General features: G+C 42.0%; 1 protein-coding gene across 2 annotated transcripts in view; it reads left to right on the top strand.

Annotated features, from left to right (window-relative positions):
* ADARB2 (adenosine deaminase RNA specific B2 (inactive)) overlaps positions 1 to 25,501 on the top strand; it is a 325,628-nt gene that overhangs the window by 115,977 nt on the left and 184,150 nt on the right. The window lies entirely within an intron of this gene.

The following is a 25,501-nucleotide window of genomic DNA, read 5'->3' as shown; positions in this document are numbered from 1 at the left end:
ATGGTGAGGTGAGCAATAAAACCACCTTTTTGAGAGTAATTTCAGGAATGATTGTATTTGACAGTCTTTCTATTTTTTTATTTACTTACTTACTTAATCTTGGAGGGTACACGTGTCTAGGATATCCTTGATCAATTTATTTCCCCTCTGCTTGTGTGTGGTGCTGGCAGTCGCTGCCAGCGAGCGCCACAGCCCACACCCTCCCAGCCACCGCAGGTGACGGAGGCTCTGTTATACAGCTGGGATGGCTGAAGCTCCACTACTCTCGTGATAAAATACATGACGCATTTACATCTGGCTTGGCTGGTGGATTTTGGATGCTTCACTTCCTTAGCTTTCCATTTTTCCATTCCTATCATGTGAAATCTATTTTACTAAAGCAGAGGGAGCTCAGGAAAGATTTCCTATGGAGGGTGGTAAAACCCCTCCTTCCCCTCCCTGACTTCTCTGCACAGCCCTGTAAGCGATCTCCGCCATAAGCAGGGATCTGGAACACCACCACTGGTGGCAGATAAATACAGTTTTTGCTGAGCTCCTAATTTGAGAGCAATACATCTTACCAAGGCGGGCTGAGAGGCGGCTCTAGTTCAGCCTTTTTGTGTCATACATTGCTTCTGCCACTCTATAGGACCCTGCAGGCAAGGATTCCTGGGGATTGCTTTCTTTGGCCAAAATGGTGATTTTCAAAATGTTCCAGCACTTTTTAAGATAGAGGTCAGGTTTTGTAAGGTCCAGCATCCTCCTGCTCCCAGTGGGAAACTTCTGTGGGTTTATTTGCAAAAATAAAGCTGCGTGTATCTTACACTGCTTGAACCAGGTCTTACTCTCCCTTTCTGATGTTAGAAAGAGCAATTTATTTATTTTGGGATGACACCGGAATTGTCCTGCAATTCTACTTAAAAGGCTACCAGGAAAATTTTCAGTTTAAGAACTGCTATGGGAGGAAATACTTTTCTGAGAAAACGCTCAGTGCTTGACTTGCCAATTAGAAAATCTGCTTGCCTTAGGCAAGCAGTGAGGAGAATATTTCAGGGCCGGTTTAACCCCCGGATCGGCTTTCATTTAGCTCTCATGATGCTGGTGCGAGATGTTTTTTTCCTGGATGAAGCACAGCAAACCAGAAGTCCATATGGAGTGAGTTTCCCCAAAGTTCCCATCTCTGATGGCTGCCTGTCCTCACTCAAAGACAAATGACGGTTTGACTTCTATGGACTGAGAAGAGACCGCGCGGGGTCAGAGGCAAGGAGATACAGCGAGGCCAGGCAGCGGGAGAGGCGAGTCACACCTCATTAGTAGGCATGCAGGTAGGAGAGCTTTAGATTTGTTTCAGGCCCCTTGCAGAGGTGCCTTGACAGCTTGAGTTATGCTGACAGCCTCCCCTCAAAGGGAAAGAGAGTGTCAGGCGAGAGAGATGAAACATGTTTCACTGTCACCCTCCACACAGCGTAAATGGATGGCCCAGCATCTTGCCATCAGCGACGTTCCCATCTGGGGAAAAAATGGAAGAGTTGAGTTTGATGTTATAAATCACCATAATTTGTTACAATTTCCAAAGACAAATATGACAGGGTGGAATTACTTTGCGGTGCTGAGACAGTCATTTGCAGAAGCCATAAAGTGCCAGTATAAATCTGAGGATGAGATATATTTAATCTGAAGAAACAGAGCACAATATCACCTCAGTGATATTGTGTTTACCAAGAACTTAGCTGCAGTGATGCTATGGTATTGCAGGTTGCTCATTTCATTTTACCCTTTGAAATCAAAATTACTTTTTTATAAAAATTCTAATGAGGTAGAGAGATTCTTTTCTATATTTTGTATTTGCTCCATTGAAAGGCAGAAATATTTATTATATCCTCCAAGAAAATGATGCAATGCTCAGTTTTGACAAAAGAAATAGTTTGGGGGTTTACAAGTGAGATTCCAGAGAGAGATGACGCACTGTTACACATTCAGGGCTGGCTCTTCACAGCGTTCATGCTTAGCGGCTCTTAAAATAACAAACCCACCAACATACTGTTCCTTTTGTGTCCAGGTCACAAGCATTACTCCCAAAAGCCGTATCTAGAAACTTCCCCCCCCCGCCTCATTGGTGATGGCATAGTCCAAGAAGACTATTTGACATTTTGAAGATACATTGTTGGAAAAAATCAGAGAGGAATTGAAGATGTTACCCTATGACATTTCTGTGTCTAAATCGTCTAAATCACTCGATTTTGTCTCTTCTATAGCAGTCACCATCTGAGGTGGCACAAGGAAAGGAATTTAAGTGTTCGAAGTGTAGAAGTTGAAGCCAAAATTGCTAATCATTGCCTGTATGTTCATGGGTAGGTTGCTTAGCCTGTCTGTACCTTGATTTACCCACACACAAAAGGAGGACATTGCTAGCCTTCCTCACCCTTCCTGTAAAATGATTTGAATGGCCCATACATAAAAGGATCTCCAAAGAAAAGTGCAAAGTCCTTTTTAATAGTATTCACTTTAATAGCAATCTTTTTTATTTCCCAGGTGAGAGAATGATGGCACATTATGCACCTTTTTTTTTAAAGGCCAGAAAAAGAGAGAAATAGGTCTAAATGGTGATTTGGCACTTACTTAGATAAGCCTTCCCCAAGCCCCAGCTTTTTAGTTCCATAAAACCCAGCGTTTTTATGTCAGTGAGTAGATGATGATATGTTCACCCATTCCACATTTGGGTGTTATCAGGAGAGAGATGAAACACATTTCGGTGTTGCAGTCGCTACTGAATAAATCAAACCTCGGTGATGCAGTGCGATGGTATGAAAATCTCGCAGCCTGCAAAGTCAGTCACTCAGACGTGATGAAACTGGATCACTCTCCTTAAAACACTCTCTTAGCCGGAGCTCTCAATATGTCAGCTCGCTGCTCTGGAAGAAACTGGCAGGTGTTTTGAGCTTGTTGAAATGACAGCAACTTTAGTATATGTTAAGGAGAAAGGGTTTTCCACTGCCTTTCCCTCTTCCTACTGTCCTACGGATGGAGTTCAGTTTGTTTCAGCCCTTTGAGATGTCATTCACGAAACCTAACAACTGCACGCCGGCAGCCCGCAGTAATTGCCTTTACAATTTGTGCCTTTGTTGCTTTCTAATTTCCTGAGCTCTGCACTTGTCAGTGTATCCAATACATAGCAATAATAATGGGACATTTGTTTTCATGCCTGTGTTATCATTGTGTTTTCATTTTGTTTCTTAAAAGAGAAGCAAACGCGAGTGGCTACTACCCATGAAAAGTGAGGTGTGTTTCTAAAAGGCTTCCCTCTCAGGAATGCGCCAACTGGCATGGCTTTGCCAACGCTAGGGGACCTGCGGTGGGTTTGTAATCCTGCTTTAGACAGAATGAAAATCACATGAGCAGAAGGGAAGAGTTTCCTTTTCCCTGCTGAAATGATGTATAAATAGTATGTGAAAGCTCCTTCGGTCTGGCTGCACAGGTAGCTTCTGGTCTACTTCCGAAAATGCTCTCGCATGTTCCCCACACCTCTTCTAAAGACCTGCTGTCTCTGTTTAGAGGAAGAAAATTTAAAAATTACTGTAGAAAAACAAACACCTGACTTCCACCATGAAGGAGAGATTAACATAGGAGAGGTATGAGACTTTCTCCTGTTACGTGTTCAGTATAGAAGGAAAGAAGCAGGTCAGCATCTTGCTGCTCAGCGCCAATTTACTGCTTTAATGGAGTAGTATTGGAAGGAAAACTCCTTCCAACAACACATACTGTGAGTGTGGAAACACCTGCTAAACTAAACCCTGAAGAACCGGGTGGGCAGAAGTTACACCTGGTTCCCTGCAGCCTGGCCGAGGCTGCCTGAGCGATGCTCCAAGCCACTTCGCCCCAAGAGCAGCACGGCGTGGGGCGGGAGGAGCAGAGGGTGGTCGGTACCTGCCCTGCTGGGAACTGCAGACTCCTTGAGCGGGTGGGATGCAACTGGAGCAGTGGGCTGCTGGAGAGCAGCTGGGGTCTGCAGAGCAGGATATTTCCCTTCGGACAAAAACTGGATTTAGCAGAGCAGATGGTATGGTTGGAGCCTGACTGCGCCTGGGCCTATGGAGATGGGTAGGGTGGGATGGAGGTTTGCAGTTCTCCCTGGCATGAAAAAGGAGTGAGAGAGACTCAGAGAGAAAGACTGAGGAAAACGTTAAGAGTTTTGTGCATTTGTTTGTCTAAATTTCCTCACTTTTTCGCCTCCGCGCTGACCTTCAAGTCGTACTGAAACAATCCTGAAAACGTTTCAATCCATTTTGCTGTGAGTGCTCCCCGAGGAAAGTGGCTGGACATTTCTCCGCGCAATGGGAGGGAGACGTAATCACCCGGCTCGGGCACCCCGAGGTGCTGCACAGCCATTAATGGAAGGTGATAAGGGCAGCGATGCCTTTCTCCAGCAGAAAATGCAGCTTTCTCTAAGTGCCACCGGCCTGCGCACTGCTGTGTAAACTGTTCCCCTGCCATTCCCACCTCTCTGCCCCCTCGGGGCTCAGACAACCTTTAACTCCCGAGTTGTCTGTGGGTTTTTTTTTTTTGTTCTTGACGTCTTCAGTATTTTAACAACAACAACAAAGTCCTTGCAGTTGTATCACTTTGTGCACGTTGTTGCCAGACCTCGTAAGGCTGCTTCCAGCGTGGAAATGGTTTGCAGGCAATGTCAACAAGAGGAAGAGGGAGCTGTAAGAGAGACCGGGGAGAAGTACGTGAGCTGCTGCCAGCACTTTCTGGAACAGTCGGGGTGAGAAAGTTGTGAAGTGTTGCTGTGAAGCGACTGCTGCTTCACCGGCGCAGGCTGGTCCTGCTGGCCGGGGCACGGTTCCAGTGACTCAGTCACCTGCCTAGGACCTCCTGATCTTTCTGCGATCTTTTCTGCGTGTCCTTTTGTCGCCGTATGTTCTGCTTCTCTTACCGATTCTCACCGCAGTGAGCTGGTTTGACTGAACCAGAGGCAGTGCACAATGTAATTTCTCAGGCCTTATTAATCTTGTAACATCGGTATTATTTTTGGAATAGGAAAGATCTCCAGGATTAAGCAAAAGTCTAGAAGCCCAGCTGGATTTTTTTCTCCTTTTTTGTTGTGTGACTGTATGAACATGGACATGGTTAAGTGCTTAACCACTCTGGCTGTGTTCAGATCTCCTATGGTAAGACATTGTGACTGTCTTCATCGTCATGCTCTGGCAGCTCTGGTTAGCAGACAATATGAATTATTTTTTCATACCCTTGACCTTAAAAACAAGAGTAGTCATGATTTCACAGTTCGGCACATATAGTTGACAATGTGCATGTAGCCCAGAGAGGATCTGGAGTTGTTCAAGTTCACACAGTGACCTGCTGCAGATTCCCAGTGCCTGGGGTTGGAGTAGTAATGCTTACCCACCACCTCTCGATTTGTGCAGACTGATAGATATTTAGGGAATTGACTACAGCCCCTTTACCTAGAACAACTCACCCCAGTGAAAATTAGAGCAAGCGATAGACGTTTGCAGCATGCAACAGATGAAAAAGAAGTTGCCTTGTGTTTATATACCCACTGCACCTCTTCTTTCTCATCGCCTGCTCCAAAGCTGAGGGTTATTGGGTTGTCCTCTCTCCTCTTACATCCTTCTGTCAACAGCATTACTTTACAGAAAATGAGTTCTCTGTAAGCCATTTCTGGGCCAATTCCAGCCTTTATGAAGCAATGTGAATAGAGCAGAGGGGAGACCCCAGCCTTCCAGATTACTTTTCTTGGTTCAAAGACAAAACTTGGAGAGCCTGTCATGTGGGAAAACTCTCATCAGCAGAAGGCCCTGCGCCCCAGGAGAAGGACAGCTGCCCAGTCTTCAAAAGAGAGAGGAGCAGAGGCACCGTGGCTCGGTTCTCAGACCTGGGGGTGGGTGTCCCATTGCTCCCCCGTGCACACGTCTTTCTATCAGTCCAGGCTGGGGGGAAGGCAAAGGGTGAACGGGAGTCCTGCTAAGCTTTCCTGTGCTCTAGGGCCAAACTCAATTTCACAGTAATTTAATTTAATGTTAATGCAGTACCTAGCAATTGTACGGCCATTCTGAATGTGCCCTCTCATCGGTCTGATAATGAAGAGCATATTCTGCTCTGAAAATTACTGGAAATGTGAACTTCATTAGCGTTCATTTTCTTTGGGGAATCCTCTGTTTCTCTCTGTCTGCAGTCTGGCCACAGGAGTTCTGTAAAAAGAACAGTTTATTAGAGCAGAATAACTGTGTCTGAACTACAAGAAGTGTATTTTGGTGCTGAGAAACCTGATTACAGAAACGCAATCACTGACAATTTCAGAGGAGGACTGTTCTAGTGTACCCTTGGCTTTTCCGTTGGTTTTATTGGTGCAACACGTATCATAAAAATGCATACCATACAAGTGAATAAGCTCTTGCGGGTTAGCTTCTCTGTTTCTCCCTCAGTGTGTAGGTTTATTGCTTGCTGTTTTGTCTTGTGCTTTTAGTGTCCCCAAAGGTCAGACTTCAAAACTTCCCCTGTCAGATCCTTCTGCAATCCAGCAGATCTTCCAATTAGCAAAATGTTCATTATATGCAGCTAATACAGTATGGATTTACTCATTCACTTTCACTGCTGCTTCTTGGGACCCTCTGAATAATAAGATGTTCCATCTCAGAATAATTCATAGACTCTTTGCCTGAACACTGTATCTTTCAATAATCAATCTAAATTGCAAAATACCTTAAGCAGCAGCATTGTTTGCCTGGCGCTATTTAAAAATCATGAAAGCGGTGGAATGAAGGATAAGGGAGCAGATCCATTCTCTGTGCGATATAGTATCATCCTTGAGAAGGGGACATTGCAAAGACATTGATATATAAATGGATGATTAATAAAATGGACTTTCATGTATTTGGGAGGTGAGGCTGAGGTGTATACCATGAACAGTGACACAACTCTGTAACAAATAACAGTGCATATTTTAGAGGAGCATGTAAGGAAAAGGGATATAATCTATATTTCTAAAGTTCATTTAGTGTCCTTAAAGGCACCATACCAAATGTAATCTGTGCATCCATAGTGAATGGATGCCAGGTGAACTACACTTACTGCTATGAAGAGATGGGCTGGACAAAAGAATAAGTGTTACCCTTCTCTAATTTTTCTGCATTTATGTCTCTGGAACCTTTCTAGGGGTGTGTGAGGTTCTGTAGAAAGACAGATTAAAAGCAGGGCCTAATTGGAGAGCTGATCTCAACCCCAGTGAAGTGGGGTTGTGTCCCCCCAACACAGGTGGTAGCAAATGAAAAGGAAGGCAGCCTCACCATGGTGAGGAGCGGTCTCAACATGCTGCTGCCCACGTTGTTTCTGCCAAGTGTCACAGCAAAGGAGAACCTCCATTTTTTTCTGTGTTTCATTCTGGTTTCTGTTATACTCAAAATCTTGCTTGTGGGCAGAGAGAAAACACATCTTATATATAAAGCCAGGAATTTATTGTTAGTATAACTCTAACACAAGAACAACTATTGGCCCAGATCTCATTATTAGAGAAAGAGAAAGAATGCATCTATTCAGAAAAAGTTTCAATAATAATATAGTTAAAATTCTTAAACACACACTTCATAGTTTCTACCCCTTTTGCTGACATTATGCTCACGCTCCCCCAGATCCTCTGGATCATTCTGGTGGTGGGGTGGGCACTATGGTGGGTCATCAGCATCTGGAGTACTTCACTGGGAGAAGTATGATGTTCATGTTGATGGTTTCTTCTTTCTTACTTGAAGATCCACTCCAGGTCATTTTTACATGTTGATAACAGGCTTTTGTATCTTACACTCTCCTCATTTGTCTGCAGCTCTGAATTACATCCAAATATATATGCTGTCTTTTGCATATGTTAGGAATGATTCCTTTGCTATCTTTGCTATGCCTAAAAGCAGTTTTGTCCCACTCGCAGTCTGCATTAGGGACTACAGGTGAGTTGTTTACAGCCATGGGGTCCCTGGTGCCAGCCTGTGCCCTGCCTCTTATCACCTCATGCCTGCACTCGTATATGCCCTGCCCTGTGTTTCCACCTCTCAAGACCTCTGCCATCGTACCAAGTCTGTACTTCTCTTGACAACATCGTTGTGTTAGAGTCATAAAAATCCCATTCTGCACAGGATAATTGCTTATTTCTGTTATCTACATAAAACCATGGCTGTACAACACAGAGATAAGCATAAGTAAAACAAATTAGCCTAGGCACCTGGTCAATTAGAGGAATTGCTGTCACAGCTAAACCAGGGGAAACAAATCTGCAGGCAGATCAGAAGTTCAGACAGAGCAAACCTGACAAGCCTCAGTCTCGAGTCCTTGCAAACTCAATACAGAGCCTACGCCCTGTTACTAGCAATGGCAATACCTGTTAAAGGGCTTGGAGCAGTGTTATAGCCACTGGTGGTGGTGGTAAATGCATGTTTGGGGTAGTTCAGCCTCTGAATTCCTTCAACTGGCAGCAGAATGAGCTGGAAAGGTATTAGCTTTCTGCTCTGCTACAAATAGCTGCTGCAAGTCATTGTGGGAAACATATAAACTCGAAAAACCGTCTTAACCTTTATACTTGGAAGTAAACACAACACATGAAATGTGGATTATTGCTGTAGAAGTATAATCTGGCCTGACCCACCTTGTGCTTGCCTTCCTCCCAAAGTAATTATCTTAGTCCTGAGAACCCAGGTCTTCCTAAGAATTTGCAAATGGAGGGATTTATTTTATCCAATATTAGAAATTTCTGCGTCTACATTTCAGCTATCACCATAGGCTCTCTTTCTAGTCTGCAGAAGAAACAGACACTTTCAGTGCTATCCATTTGGTCACCAGATTCTTTGGAAATGACAAAGGCAAATAGCAGAACTACTTTTTCTGTACTGCCTACAAGAGGAGGTAACTAGCTCCGATGAAGACTGCAGATGTCTAATTTTGAGTTAGATAAATAATTCCCAAAGTATCCACTTAAAATGTATTCCACAATTCCTGTTTTAAATTCATGCTTGGCAGCTCTACATTGTTCTCAGCTTTGTACTGCAAAATAAAAGAAAAAATACTTGTGTAAAATTAGTAAGTGCAAAAGAAAATTTCAGCAGTCACAGTTCTCCATTGCTGTCCTGTTTAGTCAAAGACAACTTATTGTGTATATTTTCAGTCCTTCCCTCTGTGGCAGAGAGGTGGATGTATTACCAAAGGTGTGTGGGGGTTAAATTTACCATATCAACCTAAGCAAAAGACTAGCCAAATATAGAAGCAGTGTTTCTCAAAGGGAATAATGGAGTAGGATAAATAATTACACTCCATATTTCTGAGTTCTGGAGGACTAAGCCTCCTCTAATAAAAGATGCATGGAGACAAAATGATTTAGCACAATTATATACAGAGCCAACATCCCAAGAAAAATAATCAAAGCAAAGGATAGCTGGAAAGCCTAGAGGGTTCACAGCTGCAACTCGGCAAGCACAGCAACTGGCTAAATCCAGACCTCATATATCAGTGAAAGAAGGCCAGTAGGACAATGTGTCCTGGCTGTGACAGCCCTTTGTGAGAAACTTATGGCAAAGCCTCACTTTCCATAGATTTATAAAGCTCAGGCCAGAAAAGATCATCTAGTCTGATATCCTGTATATCACAGGACATTAAATTTCTTCCAGTTAGCTCTGAGTTGAGCCCAATAACTTAGGTCAGCCAAATGCATTTGAGTCTTCAGAATGTTAAATGATATTGTGCCAAAGAAAGATATTGAGTGGCTTGCTGATACTTAGAATTATTTAATAATAAATTGTGGAGTAAACAGCATTGCAGATGATTGTAACTGATTTTGCAGATCCGTGAACTCTGATGAGTCTTGCTTTTATGGTGTAGACATAAATTCATCCGTATAGCTTTATTTCAAGGTTTAAATAGCTCAGTTTCACCATACAGTTACCTCTGTCTTCTAGCAGCACCTCTCCCCACACTACATCAAAATCAGAAAGTCTGCCCTGGGATCCTTGGGATAGATTTGCCTTGGATGTCAGCTCTTGCATATAAGACCTGCGTAGAACTTAGAAGTTTCACAGAAGCTTTTTTCCCTTGCTATTTTTTTTTCTTCTTCTTTTTCTTATGACAAGGTGATTTGGTGCCTTTCTGTCCTCCCAAAGCAGGAACAAGTGGAAGGCTGTGTTGATTTGTGACTATCATCTCCCTTTGTTCTTATAGTGTTTCACATTTTGATCCAATCAGGAATGAGACAGTAATTTTACAACCTTTGAGTCATTCATTCTTCCTCAGTCTACAAACCATTCCTGGTTTATATTTGATTGGGCAAATTTTCATTCAATCTCCAGCTATTAACAAGGATACCAGGGAGCTCCTACAGTCTTCTCCAGATGAAAAAATGGACAGTACCACATCTGTAGTGTGTAGCTACCAATATAAACTCCTTACCATGTCATGGTGATCTCTTAGGATGGTATGTAAGTACAGGATTAGGTGGTGCAAGAACTGATCTTTGTGGGATGCTGAATGTAGGAGCTATTTGCAAGTAAAAAAAATGGTGGACTGTGATCCTTCATAACGTAGTGGAAAGGTGATGTAGAAAGCTGGTGTCCTTACATTCAGTGGCAATGTCATTGGGACAGCATGTGAAGACCGAATGTGCTGGAGCTTGCTGGCAGAACAAGTATCGTTCACCTAGGCCTATCACCCCAACTTTTACTTTTCATGGAAAAATGATGGGCGGGACTCTGTCCACTTAACTTGTAGATCTGACTTATGCCCAACTTTCACCAGTTTAACGAAGCAGCTAAATAAGTGCCCAAATTCCCCATAAGTGCAATACAGAAAATGAGGTGCCTCTGGAGGCCTCCACAATGATATCCTTTCTACCAATTCTAGGTAGCTAAACACAGGCAGACAGGGTGTACCCCTTAGAACCTTCAGAAGGTAATCACAATAATCTGCTTCTCTCCATTGGTTATATTAGGAACTCACTCTACGTAGGCTGCTTCATTAGGTGCCTAAAATGTAATGAAGCCTGGACGTTTAAGTTAGGTGGATAGGCTCCTATAGTCAGTATGTTCTTACCATACGCTAATTACCTCATGTCATCTAACTCCACGTAAGAGCATACATTTAATGAGCCTGCACCTTGTACACTGGTGCTCGGAAGGCAACTGTGAAGAATGCTTTTTTCCTGAAAATGGACTATGTTGTGGTAGTCAAAGGCAAATCAGCAAATTGTCTTGGATCCATTACAGCAGAGTACCGGTAGGCTTCGTAGCTTTGTATCTTTCTTTTCTGAACCACATAGTCATGCTCAGATTGTAGAGCTTCTCTGAAGTAAAAGGGAGCAATGGCTCCTTTTAAATTTGACTCAGTAGTGTTCACATAACCCAGCAAAGAAATGCTAATTAGTAGGTAAATTAGATGCCTCTATCTGCATTTGTCCTTGGAGAGATGGTAGATATAATTTTCTAGCAACCTTGTTAGCCCCTTCTCATTCAGTGGGCTGGATTAAAAACCAGTACAACAACCCAATGGGTGTATCATATAACAGAAAATCTGTTATGAGTAAAACTCAGCTTAACAGCCAACCAATGCAGACAGTGATGCTTTACCCTCTATAATATAACCACATAGCTATTCTGTGCTGTTGTGTAATAGAGGATGAGGAGACACTGGAGACCATTCACAGGTTTCTCATTTCCTCACAGCTTCCTGACAGCTAAACAATATAATCTACTTTGCGGTATATTGCCTTATTGTGAGAAACATACCTCAGTATATTGCAATAAAAAAGAAACATTTGAATGTTCTACATCTCCATTGCACATACCTGTCAAGTTTCAGATGGCCATTTAGATGATGCTATTGCAGTGGATGAGTTAATAGAGGAAGCGGCTTACACCTTTGTTTTTCAATCCAGCCCTGCAACTGAGAACATTCAAAAGCCGGCAATAGTATCTTCAGACTCTCCATGCAGACTTGCTATTATAATACCATGAGGGTGGTTTAGGCTGACATGTTTTACCTCACGCCTCAAGTTCTCTTGGTGCATGCCCCAGTCGGTTATGACAGCTTAGTTTATTTGCAACAGTTCTCTGAACACTGTTTACTTGATCGTATGCAGGCATCTGGGCACAACTACAGTAATAACTGTCTTCTAAAAGGGGACCCAGTTTTAGTAAGAAAAATACTCCCAAACCTGTCACTGTCACAGCGTTACGCTGTAAGAGGACAGGCAAGTGCTCTGCCTTGTCACTGAGCTAGGGAGAGGTCTCCCTTTCTGGCAAATGCGAAATTGCTCTGGGAATCTGAATCCCAGTGGTCTGGTGACAAAGCAATGCTTCTTAGGTCCAAAAGCTGCAGAAAGTTTAACCGGATTTAGAAAGGATGGCAAAAGTAAAGGAAAATCAAGTGATTCATAATGACGGGCTGAGAGTTTGTGATGGTGGGGGGAAAGGGATAGGCAGAACATCAGAAACAGGACTTTGTTTTGAAATGCAGAAGTGGTCTGACTAAAGCACAGGAAAGAAGTTCATTTAAAAGGAAGTTACAGTGCTGATGAGGAGATAGATTTTCATCAAGGACCTTCTGAGTGACCTTAGGCAAATCACTGTTTCTCAGTTCCTCATTTGTGAAATGAGTATAATAATACTTCTCTGCATTACAGGAGAGCTTGTGTGAAAGATGCATCTTATAAGGGGGCTTGGTACTTAGATACATAAGTACCTAAAATGCAAGGAAGAAATCTTCTAAGAAGACACTTGATCCCACTGCTTCCTTAAGGTCAGAATCTCTTAAGAATCAAGAATCTAATATTTTACCCACTGGTGTAGATGATGTTACCTCACAAGATGCTGATGCAAGATCAAGCCTAAACCTCCAGCACTTGATAGCTAAATGCTTGCCTGAAGCAAGATCAGTTGGAACGGAATCATTTCAATATATTTTATATGCTTGTAAGTGAGTCTTTAGTAAGGAATAGGATTTCCTCCACTGAAGAATTTAGAAGTATGGTTTATTAATCTATCCATGTAAATTCCTTATAACTGGCTAGAAGGAGTATTTTAATGTGTTTTCAAAAATTAAAGTTTTAGGATTACATTTGCAAGGTATGTAATTCGTCTGCCATATGGCTTGCACTCCTGAATCACTTAGGTGCTCATAAAATGCAATTCTTTGGCTACTTTTCTTTACAAATTCTGCCTATCTAATCTCATAATAGAAAACCAAGGTATATTTCATAAGACAAAAAAAAGGTAAGAAGATACTGTCTTCAAGCCATGACAGGTTAGTCTGTAAGGCTCACTGTTATGGTATCTTTTTGGCCAAGAATATATCAGGATTCAAAAACCATTTGGTATTTATACAGGCAACACAAATATCCAGCAATATTAGGATTTTAAAAGATTTTCAAAGTAATACAAATCCCTATGCTTCAGGGAATAAGCCAATCTCTAATTAATCAAGGTTAGAAAGAAATCTTTAGGAAAAACTGCTCTATTATAGGATTTCTACATCAAGATTTTAGCTTGTTACTCTCAAGTGCTTGATGTTGAAACAAGCCCAGACTAGAAAGACGAGTGATCAGGTTCCATGTGGGATTTGCTGTTTCTGTTTCTCATTATATATTTATCACACAGACATTTGTAAGTCCCTCATACAGTATTTCTGCGTTGTTCCCCATTTTCTGGTGTCACAGTCTACACAAACTCTGATCGAACAGGATATTCTCTGCGCTCTCAGGAACACGTCAGTGTTTCTTCCTAACTACATGACCCAGCTGTCTTCATTACATATCTCATCAATAAATACCAAAAGAAGTAAAGTGGACAAATGAAAAGCACTGACTAAACAAGGCTTTTTCCCCGGAAACCCTTGATGTCAAATATTAATGCATATTTATATTGAATTCATTATTTCCATAGACTATGGAAGAATGGAGAATTTGCAATTACTTTGCAATCGTGCTTCCAGCAACCCATGCAAATGACTTCCATGTTTCTAAAATCCTGTGGTCATTCTGCACAAGAAATAATGCTCCCCCCATGTGTGAGTGCCTGTTCTCCATGCTGCCAGCTGAGCAGGTTGAAAGGAAGGGCTGTTGCTCCCAGGCCCCGAATCACAGGTCATGAACCTGCAACGTGCAGCATGCAACCCTAAGCGTGTCACAACTGCCCCTTCTTGTCTTCTTTGCCTACACTGCAGTCTGAGCAGTGTAGAGCAAGAGCTCTTGTGAAGAATTTTCAAGTAAATGATTTCCCATGTCATGGTTTCTGAATTCCAGAGAGTACTTTTTCATGAAAAAGAAGGGTTACACAACACTGGTCTGGCGGTGAGAGCTTCTGCCAGAGTACTGGAGACGTGCATTTAGCTACTTGCTTTGCCTGATTTAGATCAGGGGCATGACCCTGGTTCTCCCATGTTTTAGATGAGTGACCAAATCACTGAACTGTCAAGGCAATCACTTCTGCACTCTGCCCTATTACTATCTCATTAGTGAATCAAACAGAGCGGCATGCTGAACCAGGGTCTCCCACTCCCCAGTGTGTGCCAGGCTGTCTGATACTTGGTGGTCAGCGTCTCTAGCTTCTCTGAAACACCTCCAGGAGATCTTGGCTTCATCCCACTGGGAAAGAGGAGGAGTTCTGAAATCTCAGGAAGTATGATGGGCTAAAAAACTCTTACTCACTCAGCTCCAACCCTGAGTTTCTCATGGGCTTGCATCCACATATCAAACTCTATGTAAATATGACTAATGGATAGTCCGTATTTCTGTCCTCTTGTATGCTGATTTTTGCAGAACTGGAACTAATGCTACTTCATCAATTTAAACTAATGGATGGGGATGCAAAGAAATGGGTGCTATGGGGCCTGTAACCACTGCTGAGTCAATCCGGTAGCATGCCAGTCCAATATGAGAACAGTCACCCAGGCTCTCACAGCCACAGAGAAGGTTTGCAAATTCAAATTTGCAAGTAAAAGACTTAATATCCAACAAAACTGTTATCTACTTTAGCTTCCTAGTTGAGGCAGAAAAGAATGGCATGAGGTGAATGACAAAGGTGCAGTTGGACATGTGCCAAGCTATAGACTTTCAGGGAAATGTGCGTATGTAAGTGCTGAGATGTCCTCTCTCCATAGAGAGAGGGAAGAGGGAAGAGGAAATAGAGAAGCTTTTTTTTTAACCCTTCTGTGAGTTAAGTATACATATTAACTTTGTGGAACTGCTGAAGCAAGTTGTAAATGATGTATGAAATGGAAAATCTTTGCCCATTGCAGAGTATATGACAGGGCTGTGCATTCATCACTGTACTGTGCTATTTGCTGTGCTAATCAATTCAGACAGAGCCACAAAACCCCACCAAGCTCAGAAGTTTTGGATAAAAGAACTAAAAAGGCAGAACACAATATTCTATTTTGTGGGATGATTTAGTGGTTTAAGCATCTGATCTGAAACACCTAGACTCCATGAAACCACAGGTTTAAATCCCAGCTGGGTTCATTTCATCTTTTTATCTCTCAGAAAAACATAAATTGAGTACTCTGTAGTTTTACTCTGAAGGGTTCCAACAGATGAAATCTTTTAAAAACAAACAAACTCAAATTCTTCATATTTTGGAATCTTTTGATTCCCTAAGTTTTAAAAAACACTGTGTTAATCTTGAAGGCAAAAGGTACATTTTGTTTATCTCCTGAATGCGATAAAGAGTCAGGGGAGTTTATGCTCATACTGCCCGCAGTGAATACCTCTCTGGCAATTACCGTGGTTAAAATGCCTCGGGTTACATATCACTATATTTCATGAGACCTCCGTGGGAATCAAGGACTGACAATTGCTTGGGTAGCACTGAACAGCTGGGATGTTTCCAATGAACCCAACTGGGCTCTTCCAGAAATCAGGAGCAGTACTGAGTCAGTACATGCATTAGGACCTGGTACTAAAATACTGAGACAATTTCATCAAAGATGAAAAAATAAAGACAAAGAAGTGTACATGAAAAAATCTGCCACTGCTTTTGAAGTTTGATAAAAATGATTTTATCACAAATTGAAATTCTGGAAGATCAACTGTCTCCAGACACACCATCCCAGGAAAACTGAGACACAGTAAGATTCAACACCATAGAGAACTGTGTTACTTAATCTCCTCCTCAGTTAAGTGCCATGCAGATGAGTGAATAAGCAGCATTTTACATTTAAGTTGTCATAACCACATCCTGTACTTCTCCCCTTGCTCCTCCTTCACCCTGCCCTCCCCTCTCCTCTTCCTTCGTATTGAAACTCCTTGTTTTTCATGGTGGCCTCACGCTCATGTGCTTGCATGGGATTAGCTTGGACTGGAGAGGTAGATTTGTACTTGTAGATTTCTATCTCCCTTTGGAAACACAGAAAAATGTAGGTTGGAAGGGACCTCCACAGCCCAACCCCTGCTCGAGGCAAGGCTGCCTTAACAGGACATGTCCTGTCAAGGATGAAAACCTCCAAGGACAGAGATCCACAAGCTGAGGCTCCTCTGCTTCCACTCTCGCTACAAGGAATTTTCTCCTTATGGCCTGCCACAATTTCCCCTGCTGCAATTATTTTTTCCTGTTATTAATATATTCTCTATTATAATTTCCCTTTTTGAGACAAAAGGCTGTTTTCTGTCTTTTTTGCGAACTTGTTCACCCAGCAGTTTCCCTCTCTGCTAAAAGGTGTGTCTTTCAGTGCTGTCACCCATCTCTGCAGCAACTGGGGACTCTTCTGAACAATCAGGGCTCAATCTGTCAGCACCGGGTTCCCCAGGACGCAAGTCAAATGTAGAGCACTGTTGCTGTTGGTTCTTGGTTTATTACATAGATATTTCCCTTTCCTCAATTTCCAGCCAACACAAGCAGCTGGGGTTTTTGTGGTTTTGGTTTGGGGTTTTTTTTGAAAAGTTATTCCCTATCTGAAAACAGTTTTCTCCTCTGTTCATGCTGACAGTCATTCTTTGAAAATGGCATCGACTGCTCTGTTATTTCATGTTAAGCCTAGGTCAGAGCTGAGTGTGAACCCTTCACTCATGTCCTACTCAAATTACTAAACACTCAGCACAAAACTCCACGCTCCGTTGCCGGGCTCTGCAAAGGGGTGCTGGGCACCCCTAGGTGCTGGGAAATCTTCTCAATCAGTTCAGCACTGGTTGAAGCCCAGACAAGTTACCACCAGCCTCCCAGAAACAGGTCAAGAGGAGAGCTCAGCCTGGAGCGCCGACCCCAAGAGAGCTCTTCCCTTCCTCGGTTTTACCCTGGCCAGGGTCAGCGTTGCTGCTCAGCTGGGACTGGATCCTGCCATCTGCAAGGCCACCATGCCATCAGCTACCTCCAGCCACAGCTCCGTGCCGGACCTGTCTCAAAGGTCTCTGCACTCATGTTCAGGCCACATATTTTCCAGTTTTGCCATTTTTGCTGTTACACCTTGAATCCTTTGCTAAATGGCTACCAAAGCAGAGTGCCAAGGATGCTAATAACAAATGAAGCTGTACAGGCGAAGACCTGGTAACGCAGCAGCTGAGGCCTTCGTGCAGAAGAGAAAAGCTACCTGCACCGAGGATGAAATGAAAAGTACATCCTTGTGTTTAGCACTTCAGAAGATTTCCTTGGGTGGAACAGCTTTTGTCTCGGCCAGAAGCAGTGTCATCCCCTAGGAAACAGTCATCCTCTTGGAAATAAAGACATATTTAGATTATAGAGACTTCCAATAAAAAAAAAAAAAGACAAAATCACAATACAAAGCATTAAGGTTAGAATGTGATGTCTGCTTTGAAAAAAAAAGGATCAAATACTTACCAGGGCCGAGAGTGTTCTGTCTGAAAGAAATGCCTTTATGAGAGATATAAAAGTAATAAAAATAGCCAGTACTCACAAGAAACAGTAAAAAATTAGTCTCTTTCTGGGAGAAGATCTAGCTGTACATTAGGTTAAAAAAAAAACCTAGAGCAATCAAAGAGGATTTTTCCCTCCAGTGTGTATTTTCTTGGCAGCTGTGCTCACTTGTGGATGGTGGTAAAGCACTTTAGTTTTCATTGTAGAAAATAGAGTCAGAGAAAACAGAAGTGGAAGGGACCTCAAAATGTCATCTAGTCCATCTCGTTGCCCAAAGGCACAGTCAGCTATGCCAACACCATCTGGACAGATGCTTTGCGTCTTAAACAGGCATTTCACACATCCATAAAGACTGGTTCAAAATTAAACCACATTAAACACTAGCTATAGTAGAGATAACATGTACCTACACTGTCCTAGGAGCACTTGAGAGAAAGAAATCATTTCGGGTTTCTGTTTGTACTCTAATTTCCTTCTTTGCTTTCTGGAAACAGATGCTAGTTCACTGTTAGCAGGCAGGAGAGAGAGTGGCAGAGATGGGGTGAGCAGCACTGTCCCCCCGGCAGCAGAGACAGGCAGAGCAACCGAGGGGTCTCCACCAGGAGAGCCTCCAGTCTGCAACGACAGCGTGTTGATGGCCTTGCAGCCATAGTTCCCAAGTTTAGCATCATGGACCCATGAACCCACCAGGAATTCAGTCTGAGAACAAGACGTGACCGCAGGAGGATATTGCTAGCACAGAACTGAAACAGAAATGAAGCTGCTGGGACATTTGGGGAGGAGATTTTCAAGCTGTGCTAAGAGTAAGCAAAAGGTTGAGCAAATGCACTGTCATAGTTGTTCACTCTGGGACAGTTACTATTTATTTGAGTCTAGTTTCTGCTGACTTTAATTGGATTTTGCACCTTATGCAAATATGTACTTTATTTGTCCTTGTCCTTTAAATACTACACTTTCTGTTGGTCTTCACGGGGTTTGTGGAATAAGTTGTTGAAACCAGATGTGAGAAGAGAAGTCGTTTTGTAGAATGAAAACAATTAGATATGCAAGTGGCAGAAAAGTGATAAAATTATTCTTTTCAGCCAAGTAAGTTTCCTAAGTGAAATTAGTTAATTTTGGTAACAATTCTGTTTTCTATTTTGAAAGTTATCCAGTTGGTTATTTCATTTATCTGGTCAGGCCTAAGCTGTGTGTGAGACAATCTCATACACACTCTTCGCAGCTGATTCGAACTCTTAATTTAAAAGTTTGAAGACAGAAAACCTTCCTTGACTGCTTATTTTACAACCATTTAAAATTAGTACTGACTGTCTAAAACCTTAGAAAATATTCAGATGAACACCTGAAGAAGTATCTTAAAACAGTTTCTTGAAATATGACATTTAGGCGCTATATAATGAGATTTCAATGTAAACTGATGTGAATGTGTAACTGTGGCTTGTGTTATGCACGTACGAGGTATCACGCACTTACGCAGAGTGCTGTGCTGCATGCATGGTTGAAAGAAGAGTAGGACTGGAGTAGAGTGTGATCCATTGCCGTATCCTGGAGTGTGGTCTTCCCATTTCAGCAAATTATTTCCAAGTAAATTCATAGATTTTGTCACTTGAAGGTTGGGCCTCTTCAGACCATCTTGCCTTGGCTGTGAACGTTGTGAGCTGTACAAGTACCAAGTGAGTGTGTAATGGCAGTTTTCAGCTGGTCACAAATCATTCAGCCATGCACTGGTTTTCACCAAATTTTCATTTCTTCAGTGAGGACTTTTTTTCCAGACCAAATTTCAACCCTCAGGTATTTTCTCTATAGAGGCATCGTAGCTTTCTATGATAAAGGAAATATTTTTACCCTATGTTTGGGCAGAAGGTCACAGCCACAGTGGTAAAATTTCTCCTCATGCTGCTATAAGCCCAAGATTTTATTCAGACTTCCTTTGAGCTCCAATTTGTTTGTCTGTGTCTTAATGTCTGCTCTAATGAGAAAGTGGTCCTCAGGATGGTGTTTCCCATCTGTAACAAAGATAAAGCTCTATCTTTGAGACACATTTGTCGCTGCTATTGTTTTTTGCTAGGACATAACCCAAGTCCTTTTAAGTCATTGTGAAGACTTCAGTTCCTCCCTGGACATCAGGTTCCACCATGAGTAAAAATGCCTTAGGATAAATTTATTGTATTTCATTTTGATGAGGCTCATGCTTTCTAGAGTTATCATCTTTGGGAGTATCTCCACGCATCTTCCTCCTTTATTTTCAAGACCTTTAAAAACCCCATTCTAAATATGTTTCTCTACCAATACCAACTTTTCAAGGGCAAGTTTGAATGTTGATTTGCTCAGCTAGAGCATTATGGCGCTTTTTGTGACACCACAATACTATGACTTGCGTTATCAAAACTGGTGCTTAGTAAAGAAAGTACAGGGAGAGAGAGTTTCCAGTACATATTCCAGACGTGGGAAATTTGGAGTTGTCTCAAGAGATCGTCACTCCACATGATTGCTGTCCAGATGAGTTAACTGAAGCATGATGTATACAGAAATGACTTTTTCAGTTAATTGATATAGGGAAAAAGAGACATAAGTGCCGTATCATCAGTGAGAGATTTATTGCACTGCTGTTTAGGATCTATGTAAAGACTAGAGTAGATTGAAGATAGGGTGCTCATATGCAGATCATAGGTCTCAGAGATGCCCAGGCTCAGTTATTTAACCCACTGTACTGAGATTACAATTTTGTCATTACTGGGTATTAATAAATGATTTTAACATTTATTCCATGGACTTTTCCAATACCTTGCACATTTCCAATACTTTGCATTGTAAGGAGAGAATCCCAAAAGATTAGGAGACTCATTTCTTTCAGTCAAAAGCTTATCAGTACTTTTTGTATCTACCAAGCTGCTCAGAAAAAAACACTTCAAGACAATTTCTACAGTGCAATTTCTGGTTGAGTTAGAAAAGCTGACCGACTAGCATTTGTTATAGTGTTTTATCTATTTTTTTAGTACGTCCTTCCGGGACATCGGGATTCAGGAAAAACAGTCTTAACCAAACCTGATCTAAAAACCTTTTTGACTGAATTTTGCACACATCTTTCTGTCAGTTTTCACTTCATTCACACTGACCATCCACTTCCACAGTTGCACAGCAGAGACTCCAGATCCTGAATACATTTTACTGAAATTGCATTTGTAAGTGCAAAGTAACCTCATGATCCTCACAAGGTCTATAAGCCACTTGCACCCTATATCAGCATCCTGTTAGTGCCTTTTGCACAGCAGTGAGTTTAAACATACTCTATAGTCTTTAGCCTGGAAGGATTTATGCACATGAACTATGAATAGGTCTATAAAAACCAGGATTGCCCACAATGCATGAAATTAAATGTCTTGTAGGATCAAGGCCCAAGATCTCTCCAAGCATCAATTTTCAGATATTTTTTTTTTTTTGAGGAAAAATATAAATATTAATCCCTCTCTCACTGCAGCACAATGCTACTTAATTGACTTTGATGTTCCTTCAGGCTGTCAGAGATGTCTGCTCTCAGCTAACTTTCCAGGGCCAGAGCGAAGGAACGCGGAGGGACGCAGGGAGGGAGACGAGGAGCAAGGCTGGGGAGGCCATGCCAGGCAGGGAGGGAGACGAGGAGCAAGGCTGGGGAGGCCATGCCAGGCAGGAGCTGATGCACAGGGGAGGCCAAGTCTGAGCCCGAGCAAGCAGAGGAGGGAGAGAGAGGAGAAGGGGCCATTAATATTGAGTCCAAGGCTCCCCAGAGTGGCAGTGGAGTCTGCTGGAAAGTGTTTTAATGACTGATTGGAGAGTTGGCTGTGATTTGCAAGGTGGCTCTACCAAATAAAAACAAACCATATAGGCCATATAACCATATATAACCATATTTCCAGGACAGACCTGTCTTCTTGGATTGAAAGAAAATAGGATCACAGGTGTATTTTAACCTCCTTGCAAAATATTTAACTTTATGGAAAGTTTTATTAAAAGAGTCTTTCAGGAAAGAAACTTTATTTTTTTACTTTTTTCATGTTCTTCCTGAGATTTTGCACGGGATTTGAGTCTCAGATGACCATATTTTCTACTGATGCAAACAGAGCCCCATTATAGCTGAACTGATTTACAACGGCGAAGAATCTGTCCATAAAGCCAAATCAACCTTTAAATTAGGCTCAAAAGAAATACTACCAATTAAATTTAGTCTGTGACCTCTAACAGAGGTTTAACAAGCTCAACATATTATGGATTTCAGTAGGGTAAAAAATCAATTAAACTTAAAAAAAAAATAAAATCCCCAAAGTCTAAGCCTTGACAAAAGTAGTTCAAAAATTCTGTAGCATCCAGCTGTTTCCATGGTTTCACATCCTGTGTTCCAGTTTTTAGGGTGCTATATAGGATGTGAAAGCAGCCTAGAAAAAAACCCTCCATGAGAAAAACCTTTATTTCAGTTCCCTTTTGTTTTGTTTTGGTGGGTTTTTTCCAGCTGCTAGAGCTGGGATTTTTTTGGTTTGATTGGGTTTTGTTTTTTGTTTTTTTTTTTTGCCTCATCCCTCTCTCCCTGAAAAAGCCCTGTATTTTAGTTTGGATTTGAGCACTTCAAAGCCCTCAGAGATCATGGGACTGTTTCCACTGTAGGCAATAGCAAAACTCTCATTGCCTTTGGTGAGAGCTGGATTGGGCCCCAAGAAAAGAAACTGAGGGAAAAAAGCATCATCTTTTCTCAAACTCCTTCCCCCCCCCACCCCCCAGAAATAAGCTAGCATAACCACCCTGATGCAACAAATTTATTAAAAGCAAATAGTCATCTTGTGCTACAAATCCTTCTGAATACAATGTTTTGACTAAATGACATTTAGCAGTGTTGTAGCTTTAATGGTAAAGAAAACACTCGCAGCTCAGTACTTAAACCTCTGTCCCATGGTGAATATCATTTTCAATATCCTGTAAAAATTCTTTGAAGTGTTTGTATCCAGACTGCCCCAATGGATTTACTCAGAATTAGTTAATAGTGAGAAAGCATTGAACTAAATTTATCGGTTACGGTCTCTCATGATCGCATAAAAAATAAAATTAAAAGGAACCCTCTATAGAATACTTTATCAGGCTTGGTAATGGCATCATCTCTGACAGTGAGGCAATAAAAGCATATTAGTGACCCCCTGATGAAACATGTTTACAGGCAAAGTCAAAGAGATTGATCATTCTATCTGGAAAGTGGCATTTTCCTTCTATACACTGTTACTGCTAGTCGCAGAAGCATACTGATCCGCTAATGCATGACAAGAAGGAAATGTGTGAAAGGGGATGCAATTATCAAGTCCTGCTCAGCTTTTCGAGGAAACATGGGAATCTTTTCTGCTCCCAGCCTGAACTTCTGTGTTATACCAGTAATGTCGCTAGTGCTATGAGAGAGCCAAAAGGTCATAGCCAAGACTCCAGGTGGTGTTGTGCTGGGCTTCATACACGTATCATTTCTCCGAGAAGTGTTTGCAGTATAAATAAGTAAGAGAGACAAGAAGAATGAGAAAAGAAAGGGGAACAGTTAAGGAAGAGACTTTCCCAAGATCATAGGAACGCCAGGAAGGAATCCCTCTTCTAGTACCATGAGACCATGCTGGGCAACCTCGTTAGCAGTCACTGTTGGGGTTTTCAAATGTGATCTTTGGGATATTGTCTACATGTTCATACTCTCATATCCAAAATCCCAAGCCCTAGTGACACACTGATTGTCTCCTGCAATTGCATCATCTTGTAGAGTCCTTCTGATCTGTTGGAGTTTTTCTCATGTTAAATCTTTTTTAGTCTGTCACTCCATCTGCTATATTTCTTCTTCTTTCTCCAGTTGCTTCATTTATTATTTGGGAGAAAATGGCAGGTTTTGTATTGCATACATGACAGTGCAAATTGCATTCTTTCTGTTTTAACAGCTCAGCTCTCAAACGATGGACCAGGGCTCTATTAGGAATGGATTGGTCTTGCTCAGAAACCGCCCTGCTTTCATTCACTCCCATTTATGTTTTCTGTAAAATGAGGCAAAAACACATCTATGGATTTCTGAACCACTCTTAGCCCTCAGCTCATCTCCTATCTAAATACGTAAGTCAAACATCACCTGGAGTGTTTCACAGTGCCTCTGAGCACAAACCAGAACCTCGTGCTTTCCCAGTCCCATTTCTCACCCTGTTCCTCATTACAGAGTCAGTGTGGCAGGCATGGCTGCAAGAGAGGGTTCTTAATGTAAATATATTTCTCCTGCTATAGTTTTCACCAATAATAATTGCTCAATGATTAGCCAAGTAGAGTGGAGCTATTACTGCTGTAAAGCTCTCTTCATTGATTTCCTTGAGCCTTCCTCTTCCCCCATGGAGAAACCTTCAGCATCCACTCAGCCCTTCCATGTGGACGCATGTTGTGGGGTGAGCAGGGGAGACGGGCAGCCCAGGCTGCATGCAGGACAGGGAAAAGGATGGGCTCAGGGAGGCTGTCTTTAGGGTACGACAGTATGTGGATGGGCCGTGGGAACAAGACGGGATGATGTGTGTCTGGCAGAGCGTGGCAGGACTGGGGAGGGGTCAGGAGTCAGGGCCCAAGGACAGTAGCTTTGGGAATTGGCGTGTATGGGGGAAAAGCTTCAAAACATTTAATATTTTTAAAGCCTTATCTTTCTGTTAGCTTACTGATTGTCTTAAAAGTCAAAATGTTCACAGTTCTTGGTTAGTCACTCACTTCTGTGTCATCATCCCTATTTCTGTGTTAATGTCCAGCTGAATCATTGCCTGGCTGAAATAAATAAGACATTAAATATGAACCATGTAGGTGCAGGTGGGAAGAAGAAAAAAACTTGGAAGAACTGATTAAGACAACAGTTTTCCTTGGTGTAAGGGATCCATTAAGGTTTTACCATCTCAGCCAAGTCCCGTATATTTTGTTGCTCCTGAATGCTCAAGAGATGTCTAAGGTAGAAATGCCTTCTTCTAGCTAATCAAGAGGCTGCAACTTTTCCTGCCATGTGGCAGGAAGATCAACCGGCCTCGCGTTTGTCACCTTTGCATTAAATTACTGAGCATTACTATACAAGGAGTTGATGGAGAACACGATGAAGAGGATCCAGATGGTCCAACACATGGTGACCTGTCACATCAGCAACACAGATTGATAAGAGTTGATCAGTTCAGTTCATCACAGACCACCCTTGGCTTCTTGTTCAGTACTGTGGTTTATTTTTAAGACCTTTATTTTCATGGCTTTCAACTGTCTGGATCTTGACTCTTTCCTTGACCCCATTTCTCACTGTGCTGATCACCTATGGCAATAATCATCTATGGCAAGAAGTTCTCTGGAACAACAACTGACAGATACCAGAACAAGACTTCAACAAAGATGACAGGACCTTCTAATGGACCTCGAACCATGGCTAAACGTCAAATCAGCCATGCTCCTGGCAACATCTAGAATGAGGTATAGAACCATATAAAATACTTGTTTCAAGATATGACCTCCAAGACTCACAGTCTGGAGGGAAATGAGAGAAGAAAAGAGAATATTAGTGGGAAAAACAGGTACAGAAAAACAAGCAAAATTCAGGTTCTCCCCGAAAAAAGTTTTTTAGAGGGACATAAGGAATCTGCTGCCTTCTAATATTAGCAAACTTAAAGCTCAAGTGATGAAACAGTCAC

This window comes from Mycteria americana, chromosome 2, assembly GCF_035582795.1.
Source record: "Mycteria americana isolate JAX WOST 10 ecotype Jacksonville Zoo and Gardens chromosome 2, USCA_MyAme_1.0, whole genome shotgun sequence".
NCBI classification, from domain to species: Eukaryota; Metazoa; Chordata; class Aves; order Ciconiiformes; family Ciconiidae; genus Mycteria; species Mycteria americana.
This window is presented reverse-complemented; position numbering and strand designations above follow the sequence as displayed.